A 14,056-nucleotide genomic window follows, 5' to 3' on the forward strand; every position below is an offset into this window, starting at 1 on the left:
CTCTCTGCCTTCCCCTTGGGACAGCTTCTCTTGACTTTCTCCTTCCATTTGGGCAATAACTGCCCTCCCAGTCCCTAGGCTCAAATCCTGGTACTCTTTTTGACTCATCTTTCTAAATGGGACCCATCCTTGCCTTTGCACCTAATCTAATGGATTGCTAAATCCTTCATTCTTTCTTCAATCTATTCTCATCCTTTTTACTGCTGTTATCTCATATCAGATTCCAAATTGGGCTTTTAGCTCTAACTCATTTTTGATAATCAAGCTAATTAATTTTCCTAAAGTACAGTCCTGATTTTTGTCATTCTCTTGCTCAGAAACCTTCAGTAGCTCCCCACTAGCTATTTATTTAAAGTAGAAATTCTTTGTCTTGGTATCCAAGACCCTCCAAGATTTATTCCTAAATTTCTCAATTTGTATTCCACTGCTTCCCACCATGAATCTTGTCCTAAAATCAAATCCACGTATTCAATCCCATATATATAAAATGCACTTTCTGTCTCTTGATCTTGCTCTTTTTTTGTGTGTGCTACTAGACATTCTCCTTGCTCCATCTATTGAAAAAAAGTAACACCCTGATTGGAGGGAAAAACTCTTTTCCTACCTTTTCCTTCCTGCTGAATTCAATCCTTTTCAGTTTCTTATAATTCCAGGAATGTTCTAACTATTTTCAAGCATAAACACACATACATTTATAACTATATATATTAAATCATTCCACATGTGCTTTTCTGCAACTTGCCTCTTTTCAATTAAAAATTAAAATATGTGCACTTTTTACTCCAACACACATAAATTACTCTTTTTCCAAATGTTTCCTACAGGTGGACATGTGATTTCCAGGAGCTTCAGTAAACTTTCTTGTGCACTTTTATTTGAATACTTGTATAGATTTGTACAATAAATGCCTAATAGTGGTATTACTGGCCAGAGATTCTGTAGATTTTACATTTTAGTAACTGCCAAATTGTCCTCCTAAAAGTTTTCACCAAAAGTTTGTTGTTCAGGGGATTGAACCCAGGGACACTGGACCACTGAGCAACATCTCCAGCCTTTTTATTTTGAGATGGGGGTCTCCCAAGTTGTGAGGCTGGCCTCCTCCAGTCTCTAGGATTACAGGTGTGCCCCACACCTTGCTGCACCAGTTATACTCTTACCAATAGAGCATCTATTTTTCCACCCAAAGATTGTTGAATCTTTTTATCCTTGTCAATTTGACAAGGATATTTAACTTTTACCCACCCCATTCCATCACTTAAAGTGTTTGTAAACTACATGTCCTTTAAGTCTCCAAAGTTCATTTCTTTCATAGATCCTCTCCGTCAACTTTTTCCCTTTGATTAATATCCGTGGTTTTTCACTTATGTAGCTCTCATACTACTTTGAATTCTAGTGACTTGTCTATATGTTTTACTCATCCTATTACTGTAGATCGCAAAACTCCTTGGAAGTAAAGATCCAACCTTATAGAAACCTCAAAAGTACAGCTGATCCAGAATTTTGGAGACTGTATTAACCAAGCTTCTCATTATAATAAAAGGAGTATTAAGCATTTGCAGAATGCACTGCAGTTCATAAACTCCTGTCCCAGATATTCTATTTATTATACTAAATCCTTACATTAAGTTTGTAAGGAAAATATTGTTATTCCTGAAAGACCCCCGTCCAATGAAAGACCCCCGTATCCCTGTCCAAGGAGAATCACACGAAACACTGGCTGCAAAAGCAAGAGGTTGGTTTATTGGGACACAGGCGCCTGCGGGTGCCCAGCAGAACCTCAGCCGGAGCTTTGGTGAACTGGCACACCGGGCTTGGGGATACAGAGATTTTTATAGGGTTTGGGACAGGTTTCGCGGGCGCGGGAAGCAACAGGTTTCTTATTGGTTTGTTTAAATCTAGCATATAGGCCACCTAGGGGGTACAGGTCTGCATTCCAAAAACCACAGGTCTGCATTCTATTCTTTCTGTTCCTGCTTATCTGTTCCGGTTTATTCATTCATGCCTCAGGATTCGGGTGCTCTGTTCTTCCACCGGTTGTCCGGAGAGCATGCCTGGCGCCTGAACCTGTTTATGGCCTGTCTGGTATCTTGGTTTCATATCTTGGCCTTAGGTAACTAGGCTGACTGGGCTAGGGTCTTTCAATTCCGTCTTACAGATGAGGAAGCTGAATTCCAGATTTACTGAGACAAGTGATTTGCTCAGAGCAGGTCAAAACTGGAACTCAGTGTCCTGGCTCCAGTGGAATCCACTGGAATCCAGTGTCACTGCTCTTTGCACTACTTCTCAGAAATCTCTCGTTTTCCCTCAGAACCTTAACTGCACAATCGACATTTGGTGAATTCAGTGGCTCCAAAAAATAAAAAGTCATTTGTTGATAGCAACTGTAATTAAGAAAAACAAACATGCTGACGGCCCTGAATGCACACATCTACACACACCTTTAGCTTTTCTTTGGGGATGGTCAGCAGCTTTCCCTCCAGCCACAGGCTTCCCACTTGGAAAGGAAAGGCAGCATTGGGTTCACAGGAAAACGCGGCTGCGCGCGGCCCCTTTAAGACTGCAGGCGGCGCGTGCCCACAGTACTTTCAAATGGACCAATAAAAGGGCGATGGGCGGTCCGTCGAGGACCAATAAACAACGAGGACACTGCGGGGTGTGCGGCGGCCCAAGCGGTTTCAAACGGCTTAGAGAAGGCCCCTCGGTTCTGACCCGAAGAGGTGAGTGGGCGCTGGGCCAGACCCCCAGGCATAGGCCCGTGGATCTGGGAGTCGCGCGCGCGGGCGCGCGGAGGGTCCCAGCATCCCGGTCGGGGGCTCCGCGGACGCGCGCCTTCCTTGCCTCACGAACCCGGCAGGTTTGAGGCGGCGAAGCGGGGCGGAGGCCGGGGAACCCGCGGCTGGCAGGGCGGGGGGGCGTGGGCGCTCGTGCGGTGGAGGCCGGGGCAGTGATTCGGGTGACCGGAGCGCGCCGCAGCGGGGCGCGGGCTGCAGCGCAGGGGCACTCGGGCGGCGCCGGGCCGTGCTTGGCCGCTGAGGTGTTCCGGGGCTGGGGCTGGGGCTGGGGCTGGGGCTGGGGCTGGGGCTGGGGCGGGGGCCCTGCGAGCCGGCCCTACCGGAGCGCGCCTCGCGTAATTGTCAAATGAATGAATGAGTGAGAGTCGCCGAGGGCTGTGGTGGTGGTGGAGGGCCTGGTCGCTTTGGAGCATGACAAGGACGGTGGTACCGGGGCCTGCCCTCACACCTGTGTCCCTGCCCGCTGCGATTTTAACGATTCTGATCATTCACCGCTCCGCCCTTACATCTGGCTGGCTCTTTCAAAAGGTGTCAGTAGAGTTCAGGTATCTTTCCAGCTCTGAAGGTTGGGGGGACCAATACCTTAGCCAGCAGTGTGGGTTAAGCAGGCCTTGCTACTTAAGCTGGGGGCTTGGTAAACTGGATTCTTAACTTTTTAGTTTTTATTCTCTAGCTGTTGAGGAGCCACCTGCTGTCGTGGTAATTGTCGGGCAGGATTTAATGCTTTTCGTTTTGTTTCTTGCATAGAAAACCAGGAAAGAGATGTTGCCAGAGTGGTGGCTGTGTGTTAGCAAATATATTCGTGTTGATGAATCTTAATGAGTTTTTCATTCAGTATCAATAGAGAGTGGAGGTTTTGCAGAACTTGCCCCAAATTTATGCATGGCTCTAATTTAATTCTCATGGGAACCAAGACATCAAATCTTGGCCCAGATATGATTCCTGTCTTATATTATACATAATTATAGTAACTGAAAATTCATTTTTGGAAAGGTGAGCTCCTCTTTTTCTCCATTTTCATCACCCTGAAAAGTCCTTCTTTGACCTAAAGAGCAGATAAACTAAGTTAATGACATTTTGAAATTTTTCTTGAGTGGACAAACTGTAATGTTGTTATGAAACTTAATGATATAGGTAAAGGTGAAATCAGTATATTTTGCCAACATAAATTCAACCTGGTTGGTAAACTTGCAAATAGAAAATTTTACACAAGTTTTTAAAGGCTGTTCACTTAAGGCAATGATAAGCAAAGGCATTCCATAACAATTAATATGCCTTATGCTTTATAGTTCATTACTTTTAAAGTTTTGATCATCAACTTTGAATTATGAACAGTGATGTGTGGTAATTCCATCATAAATACAGTGTATTATGACGGTTCACTTTTAGCAGCACTTTTAGTTGGAGAAAATAGGAGTAACAATATTAACAAACACCTGTTCTAGGTTTTGGGGAAACAATTAAAAATGATTAACATCTTTAACAATACATTTGAATAGTTTAAAAATATTGATAGGGAATGAAAACTTTATATTCAAGTAAAGCTAGACTCTCTTATGCTCCTTGGACATAATGGGGACTCATTCAATAAATACTGAGATTGAGGTCTGCTTGATGTTTAAACATTGTTCTAGATCCAGGAAATGCACTGGTGAGCCAAAAAAAAGACAAAGCCCCTGACCTAAGGGAGTTTGACAGTTTTATCTTTCAAATAGTTAACTGTAGCACATTGTAGTTTCTATAATCCCTCAGTCCAGTCCTGGTCCTTTAACAAAATAAATTCCCAAATACTCTTACTAGCAGTAGCTAACATTTACTGAATGCTCATTGGGGGTTACATTTTATCTTTTTTTTAATCCTTTCAATGTTTCATACATGAGGAAACTGAGGAAGGTTATCCAACTTGCTCAAAATAATATAATTAAGTGATAGAAACTGAATTTGAATTCAAGTTTTTTCTTTTTCTTTTTTTCTTTTTTTTTTTTTTTTAGTATTTATTCTTTAGTTTTTCGGCAGATACATCTTTGTTTGTATGTGGTGCTGAGGATCGAACCTGGGCCGCATGCATGCCAGGCGAGCATGCTACCGCTTGAGCCACATCCTCAGCCCCTCAAGTTTGTTTCCAAGGTCTTATTTTTTTATTTTTTATGTTTTTTTCAATTGTAGATGGACCCAATACCTTTATTTTGTTTGTTTGTTTATTTATGTGGTGCTGAGGATCAAACCCAGTGCCTCACATATATTAGGTAAGTGCTCTACCACTGAGCCACAACCCCAGCCCCAGGGCCTTATTTTTTTTTTTTTATGGTTATACTATATGAAGTAATGAGCTCTGTTAAAGATAATTCAAGAGCAGATTTTGGATAGAACTCCTCCCCCTTTTAACACCTTTTATCAGAGATAAATGAAATATGAATGACAGACATAGTTTTTTTGAAGGGCAGGCCAAAATTCAGTGCTTACTATGTAGAAAATGAATAGCTGTGACATTGGGTAGGGTTAAGGGGGAGCATAAAAATTGAGATTTTTCTAATAATGATAACTTCTTGGTGATAAGTATTGGGGAGATTTAAGGTTTTAAAGTAAAAAAAAACTTTTTTGTATTCTTATATCTCAAGTTCAAAATATGTTTCTTACCTCATTCCTACTTGGGCAGTTACCCTACCTACTTGATGTACTTCCAGCACATTAAACTTTTTATTTTTTTTATTTTTTATTATTATTTTTTTTAATATTTATTTTTTTTTTAGTTCTCGGCAGACACAACACCTTTGTTTGTATGTGGTGCTGAGGATCGAACCCGGGCCGCACGCATACCAGGCGAGCGCGCTACCGCTTGAGCCACATCCCCAGCCCTAAACTTTTTATTTTTGACCTTTGCATTTGCTCTTATATGCCTGGAACTTTCCACCTCAACGAATCTCTACCTCAAGCCTGTATTATAGGCTCCACTCAATTCTTAACTCAAATATTATTTATTTAAAGAAACATTTTTCTTTTTTTTAATATTTATTTTTTAGGTGTAGATGGACACAACACAACACCTTTATTTTTATGTGGTGCTGAGGTTTGAACCCAGGTTCCACCCGATCGAGGCGAGTGCTCTACCTCTAAGCCACAATCCCAGCCCCAAAGAGACATTTTTCTAAATTACCAATTAGAGTAATACCCTTGTCAACAATCACCTCATTTTCCTCTATTTATTATTATGTGATAGGTCACTTATTGTTTGCTTGTGTCAGATTCCCTGACAGAAAAAAAAGCACAACATATTTTTTTTTCCTCTTTGAGTTTACCTCAATATCTCAAGTAGTTCCTGGAACAATGTAGGTGGTCAAAAAGTAGTTAGCATGTTTGAGACTGTGGGTTTGGTCCCCTTTGCACCACCACCACTACAGGGAAAAAAAAGTATTTGTTGAACAAATGACCAAAACTAGTATTGTCTTCTCTATGTGATGAAGTAATACAGTATATAATAAACAGTAGGCTGTCTCAGTATCTTATCTGTCTATCCATCTATCTGTCACAGTATTGGAGACTGAACCCAGTGTGAATCACTGAGCTACATGCCCAGCCCTTTGATTTTTTAAATTTTATTTATTTATTTTTTGAGACATGGTCTCACAAAATTGCCCAGGCTGGCCTTAAACTTGGTTTCCTTCTGCCTCAGCCTCATGAGTTGCTGGGATTATAGGTGTGTGCTTCCACACTCATCTTTTTTTTCCAATTAAAAAAAAATTAGTCTAGTTTTGGGGGGCACTAATTAAATATATTGTAGGATATTCTGCTGGGATTTCTCTGAATTTCTTTTTTGTTTGTGATTAGACTGAGGCTCTGGGTTTTTGGTAGGAAGACTACAGAGGTAAAGGACCATTTTTACCTCATCTTATTAAGGGTACATACTATCAATATGATTTATGACTTAATATTGACTTCAGTTACGGGACTGAAGTAGTGTTTGTAAAGTTTTGCCACTGTAAAATTACTCTTTCATCTTTTTCTATACTGTGCTCTTGAAAAGGAAGTCACTGTGCAGCCCACACTTAAGGAAAGCGAGTTATGTTCCTTGACTTTTAAGGTGGAGTATCTGTACAATTTATTTGGAATTCCAGATAGAAGATTTGTCTCTCCCTCCATTTATTTAGACAAGTATTTATTTATATCACTAAAGGCTCAAGGATATTTATTTTATATTTTGGGCTGCATTCCAGTACTACTATATGTTGTTGCTCAAATTGTTCTAGCTTAGTCCGTTGATGGCTGTTTTAGTTGACTTCTAATCTATTCCCTTCTGACATATCTGTGTTTGGGGGGAGAGGGGTGTACCCAGGGCCTTGTATGTACTAGGCAAGTGCTAAGCTACATCCCTAGACCTTTTTTTTTTTTTTTTTTTTTTAACAGAGTCTTGCTGAGTTGCCTAGACTGGCTTCAAAATTACAATCCTTCTGCCTCAGCCCCCTGTAGCTGGATTTACAGGCATGTGCAAACACTCCTGGCTCTGTATATGTATGTTGATCGATTGATGTGCTTGATATTTGAGTACTTTCCTATACTTCAAGATGCTCTAGGTTCCTCATGTATATTTCCAGTACCTGAGTCAGTATTTTATTGGAGAATGAAATTTTATTAGAAACCAAGATCTGGGAACTAAGTGTTCTCATTGCTGCTGGGATATTTTTTTTAAGCCTTTTAAGTTGACAGAGCAAGGAAATTACTCTATTTTGGATTTTAAATGTCCCCAAAGGGCTGTATCTTACAGATTTAGTTCCCAGTTAAGTTTTTTTTTTTGTTGTTGTTGTTTTGTTTTTTTGGTGCTGGGGATTGAATCCAGGGGGCCCTAGCCCTTTTTAAAAAGTATTATATGTCCTTATATGCACAAGGCCCTGGGTTCAATCCCTAGCACCCTCCCCCCCCCAAAAAAAAGTGTGTGTATATTTTGTACCCAGGGTACTTAACTGCTGAGCCACATCTCTAGTCCTTTTTTTTTTTTTTTTTTGAGATTGAGTCTCACTGAGTTTCTTAGGTCTTCACTAAGTTGCTGAGGCTGATCTTGAACTTCCAAACCTCCTGCCTCAACCTCCCAAATTACTGGGATTACAGGTGTGTGCAACTGTGCCCAGCTAATTCCCAGTTTGGCATTCTTGAGAGCAGGTGGAAACTTGAGAGATGGGGCCTAGTGAGAGGTCTTCCAGTCATTGGGTGTGTGCATTTGAAGGGGGCATTTGGACCCCAGCCCTTAACCCTTCCCATCTTGTACTTCATGGCTGTGAGGTGATATAAGTAGGCCTACAAGCAACAGGGCTAATCAGTCATGGACTAAAACCTCCAAAACTATGAGTCAGAATAAACCTTTTCTCTTTATTAGTTGATTTATTTGTTATAAGAGAAAGTTGATTAACAGAATAATATGTATATATGTTAACCCTAGGTAAATTAGAGGTATCTATAAATTTTTTTAAATGTGGCCATCTGTATGTATATTAATTTAAATATGAATGCTTACAGATATCTCCAAATATGATTCATTACCACATGAATCATTCTATCCTCCTTCCCTTGCTAATATATGAATTTCTACTTCAACAGTGAAAAGCCTGGGACTTGTACCATTTATTTAGTTATTCAGAGTTGTTCATAAATCTGTGTATATATTAGAATTATTACTTTGGACTCCAATGGAAAACTATTTTAGAGTACAGTGCTTTTGCCTTTAGTTTTATGAATTCTACTTATTTCTGAAGTCATTTTAATCTCCTAAATATCTTATTATTTTTTTGGTACTGGGGATTAAACTCAGGGCAGTCCACCAATGAGTTCATCCCCAGTCCTTTTTATCTTTTTGTTTTGAGACCATATCTCGCTAAATTTCTTAGGCTGTCCTGGCAATTTGTTGTCCTTCTGCCTCAGCTTCCTAATTTGGTAGGATTATAGGCAGGTACCTCTGTTCCCATCCTTAATGTCTTTTTAAAATTTACACACAATAGGCCAGGTACAATACCGCACACTTATAATCTCAGCAGTTTGGGAGGTGGAGACTGGAGGATGGTGAGTTCACAGCCACCCGTGCATGGCAATAGCGAGGCTCAATGAGACCCTGTCTCTAAATAATAGGGTTGGGGATGTGGCTCAGTGGTTGAGTACCCCTGAATTCAATCCCTGGTCCCCCCCCAAATAAATAAAAATAAATTTGCACACAATAAAATTTACTCTTGTTAAAGTCTATAGGTTTTGACAGATGCATAATGTTATTTGTCATGGAGTACTAGGCTATGGTGCAGACATGGTCAGGTTCATATACAACCAGTTCCAGAAATGACATCAAGGAACCCTGATCACAAAGATGTGAGTCTATTCACAAAGGTATGCATCTCTTAAGGGGATAGGCCTTGAGAGGAGCATATGTTTTGCCAATAAATACAAGAAGGACCTGAAGAAGATGCAGGCCAACAGCACCAAGGCTCTGAGTGTACCTGCTCAGGCTGTGAAAGACCTCGTAAATCCCAAGGAGGTTAAGCCCAAGATCCCAAAAGGATGTCGGATGTTGGATGTTGAGGGCCACGGCCACAGCGGAGGATGACTCATAGCATTCTGCCAGAAGGGAGTGGTTGAGAGGTGAGCCTTTGAGATGATGATGGTTATGTTAAGCTGTGTATTCAGTTGTATATGAACCCCTGCTGTCTGGCAATAGAGTGGCTACTGCTGCCTCTCAAGGGGTAGGGTGTTGGGGGGGGAGCTGGGAGAGTTCCCAGGGAGTGTGCGTGGAGTGCTGGTGGAGTTCCGGCAATAAAGTTTCCTGTTTGAACAGGAAGTGCTTTGTGGCGCCCCGGTGATTTGTGCCCAGCCAGACTGCGGCAGTGGCAGTTCCGTTCCGTTGTCTTACCTACATTGCTAAAGGTTTCTGGCTTTGCTGGCTGAAGGCCAGTGTTTAGACCAAGGCCCATGCCTAGGCTGTACCTGAAGCTTCAGCTCTAACTTCAGCTTCAGGTCAGCTCATCTTTCCAAAGGTGTCCATGGAATCTCCATGATAAAGGCCTCTGTTTGACAGTGTGATAACAGAAGGACTAGTGCAACCCCAGGGTGTTGTCTACCTGGGGTTGTTGTCCTGTGCTGTTAGTACAATTAAACTTGAGCTGGGATTACAAAGAGAGAGAGGGCTGGGGTTGTAGCTTACTTAACAAAAAAACCTGTGAGGCACTGGGTTTGATTCTCAGCACCACATAAAAAAATAAAGGTATTGTGTCCATCTACAACAACAACAAAAAATTTTTAAAAAGAGACAGAATAGGTTCACTGCCCTAAAAATCCCTGTTTGCCCCTCCCTTCCTTGTAAAACCTGGCAACCATTTGATATTTTTGATGTCTATAGTTTCGCCTCTTCTATAATATCATATAATTGGAATCATACTATATATACTCTTTTCAGACTGGCTTATTTTGCTTCACAATGTAATTTGAGATTACTACATGTCTTTCTTGATAGCTCATTTCTATTTATTGATGAATAATAATCCATTTTATGAGACTTGGAATATAGATCAATGGTAGAGCGCTTGCCTTGCATGAATGAGGCCTTGGGTTCAATTCCCAGAAATGGGGGAAAAATATTATGGGTATTGAAAAGTATCTTTATTTATTTATGTGGTGCTGAGGATCGTACCCAGGGCCTTGCATGTGGTAGGCCAGCACTCTACCTATGGCTGAGCCACAACCCCAGCCCCCCCACTTCCAGTTTTTGACAATTATGAACAAAGCTGCTGTAGATGTGCAGATTTTTGTGAGGTAGGTATAAGTTTTTAATTCAATTGGATAAATTTCTAGGAGCGTAATTGCTGGATCATATAGTAAGAAACCCCCAGATTATCTTCCAACGTGACTATACCACTTTACATTCCTATCAGCAATGAATGAGATTTCCTGTTAGTCCACAGTCTTTTTTTTTTTAATATAAATACACACACACACACACACACGTGTATTTTTTTAGTTGTCAATGGACCTTTATCTTATTTATTTATATGTGATGCTGAGAATCTAACCTAGTACCTTACACATACTAGGCTAGTGCTCTGCCACTGAGCCACAACCCCAGCCCCTGTCATCCCACATTCTTGACAGCACTTAGTTTTATAATTTTATTTTAATTTTAGTCATCCTAGTAGGTATAGCTCCCACTTTAAACATTTTTTTTTGTTTTTCTTTTTTTAAATTTTTTTTAAAATTTATTTTCTAGTTGTAGTTGGACACAATACATTTATTTTATTCATTTATTTTTATGTGATGCTGAGGATTGAACCCAGGGCCTCGCATGTGCTAGGTGAGTGCTCTACCACTGAGCCACAACCCCAACCCAATTTTTTTGTTTTCATGACATTGACTTTGTTTTTGAAGACAATGGTAATTTAGTAAGAGGAAATTTTTAAAAATAAAATTTTCATTTTGGGGGCTGGTGCTATAGCTCAGTGATAGAGTGCTGCCTCAAATATGTGGGACACTGGGTTTAATCCTCAGCACCATGTAAAAATAAATAAATAAAGATATTGTGTCCATCTACAACTAAAAAGATATACATATTTTTTTAAAAAAATTTTCATTTTGGGATAATTTTAGAATTAAAGAAAAGTTGCAAAAATGAAGCTGGGCTTGGTATCACATACCTATAATCCTAGCAACTCAGGAAGCTGAAGCAAGAGGATCACAGGTTCAATGCCAGCCTCAACAACTTTGTGAGATCTTGTCTCAAAAAAAACAAAAACAAAAAAATTGGGGATTTTACTCAGAGGTAAAGTACCCTTGAGTTCAATCTCTACTACCAGATATATAGATTTCCTCTCACACTGTACCATGTTGTTAACATCATATATAGTACATTTTATCAAATCTCAGGCATAAACATAGGTACATTTTTTTTTCCAATACTGGAATATTGAAATCAGGGCCTTCCTTGCACATACTAGGCGAGTGCTCTACCACTGAGCTACATCTCAACCCCTTTTATTTTATTTAAATACATTTATTTATTTATTTCTATGTTGGGCTGAGGATTGAACCCAGTGCCTCATACATATTAGGCAAGCATTTTACCCACTGAGCTATAACTCCAGCCCCTCCAACCCTTTTTATTTTTATTTATTTATTTATCTATTGGTACCAGGGATTGAACTCAGGGGAACTCAGCCATTGAGCCACATCCATAGCCCTAGATTCTAGATTGTATTTTTATTTAGGGACAGGGTCTCACTGAGTTGCTTAATGCCTCAACTTTGTTGAGGTTGGCTTTGAACTTACTATCCTCCTGTCTCAACCACCCCAGCCTCTGGGATTATAGGCATGCACCACGGCACCCTTCCGGCCCTTCAGCCCTTTTTAAATTTTTATTTTGAGACAGGGCCCTGATAGGTTGCCCAGGATGACCTTGAAATTTTGATACCCCTGCTCAGCCTTCCAAGTAACTGAGTGTGTGCCACCATGCCTGGTGGTACATTACTTTTAAAAAAACACCATATTTTGTTTGGATTTCAACAGTTCTTCTATTCATAACCCGTATTTCAGGATCCAGTCCAGTGATCATCTCCCTTAGTCTCCTCTAGAATTTTGGTAATTTCTCAGTCTTTCCTTATCTTCCTGTCTTTGATGAATTTGAGGAGTATTAGTCAGAGCTTCTTTGTCCCTTTCACATACACCCATCTTTTTCTTTTTAAATACTTACTTTATGGTACTACATACAAGATGCTCCAGGCTCATCTTTTTTTATCCCTGCTCCACCCGTAGAATTAGACATTTCTCCAAGGAACTCTGGCTTCTTTTTACTGGGTGGTAGTATTTCTGAATACTACCAAGATCCAGGTACTTGTTGCTACTGGGTGTCATAAATGGACCCTCTCAGCTGAAAATATTAGGTAATATATGTAAACTAATCCCCATAGATGTGTTATTATTTCTGTGTCTTTCTATCTGTATTTATATTAAGCTAAATATGAAATGATACAGATTCTCTCACTTTCAGAGGAAATTTAGGTCATGAACAAATGGCCTCTTTGTAATTTGTCTTACTGAGATCTTTTTCTCCCTGATAACACCTTTCAAGTGCCACAGAAAACATTGTTTTCTGTGACTTGGCAACAGTTGTGTATTCCTGGCTTATGGTTTTTGTTTAGATATGCATTCAAAGCACAAATTTTGATTCAGTTGGAATGGTCCTACATTTCTGGTATACATATAATAGCAGATAAACCATGATGACCATTTGTATCTTAAAATATGATTTTTTTTTTTACTTTGAGAAGAAATAAGAAACCTATTTCTTTGATATCTTAGTAATATTTCTTAGAGGTTGTAATTAATTAACGTGACTTTTAGATCCTTTATTTATTTATTTTGGTACCAGGAATTGAACCTAGGAGCACTTAACCATTGAGCCACATCCCCAGCCCATTTTTGTATTTTATTTAGAGACAAAGTCTCACTGAATTGCTTAGGGCCTTGCTAAGTTGCTGAGGCTGGCTTTGAACTCAGGATCCTCCTGCCTCAGCTTCCTGAACTATTGGGATTACAGGCGTGGGCCAGCATGCCTGGCTTAGATCCTTTTTTACTTACCCAAAAGTCGGCTACAACAGGAAATAAGCCCCCCAAAAAAGTCTTTTTGGCAGCCTAAGTAGTTTATTAAAAATTGTATTGACTTCCTTCTAGCAAACCCTTCTATTTCTTTTATGTACAATATCTGCCTGTTTGGTTCTTTAAATCAGGAGCTAAATTTAGGGACACTGCTACAAGATAACTAAAAGTATTAACTTGATCATAAAGGTTGAGAAAGGAAAGCTACAAAATGTAAAACAGTAAAACTCAAGAAAGTCACCTTAGTAAAAGGTTTTGTTGTTGTTTGTTTTTTGCATGGACTTTCTCATATATTTATGGCCCTAGATCTTGAGGGTAGGATTGCATTGATTGTCCAAAGGCATCATCCTGAAAAGTTTAAATAATTATCAATACACTTTGTTTAATAAGACCAGGAAGTTTTTATTTTTTCTTTGATTTATATTTTTAAAGTTACATAAAATAGAAATGTTTCAGAAATAAGTATAAATCTTGAAATCTGGCAGAGTTGGCTATCTAATCAGTTTTGCTATAATTTTCCCTCTATTTTGCATTTATTTTCAGTATGAAGTATGAAGCCTCTTGTTTGCAGATTTTGGGAATTTTACCAATATTATAATTCTGTACTTTTCTTCTGGTTCTTTGTGATAAGTTTAAAAATAGAATCTCAGTTG

General features: G+C 39.6%; 1 protein-coding gene across 3 annotated transcripts in view; it reads left to right on the forward strand.

Moving 5' to 3' along the window:
- The first annotated feature begins 2,626 nt into the window (after positions 1–2,626).
- Ckap5 (cytoskeleton associated protein 5) overlaps positions 2,627–14,056 on the forward strand; it is a 102,177-nt gene continuing 90,747 nt past the window's right edge. For 2 of the 3 annotated variants that reach the window (XM_021729613.3, XM_005329996.4), the window contains exon 1: positions 2,627–2,717. The gene's annotated coding sequence lies outside the window, so the exon portion shown is untranslated. The remainder of the gene's footprint in view (positions 2,718–14,056) is intronic. The other variant, XM_021729614.3, reaches the window with a different exon arrangement.

The sequence above is a fragment of the Ictidomys tridecemlineatus genome, chromosome 4, assembly GCF_052094955.1.
Source record: "Ictidomys tridecemlineatus isolate mIctTri1 chromosome 4, mIctTri1.hap1, whole genome shotgun sequence".
Classification (NCBI taxonomy): domain Eukaryota; kingdom Metazoa; phylum Chordata; class Mammalia; order Rodentia; family Sciuridae; genus Ictidomys; species Ictidomys tridecemlineatus.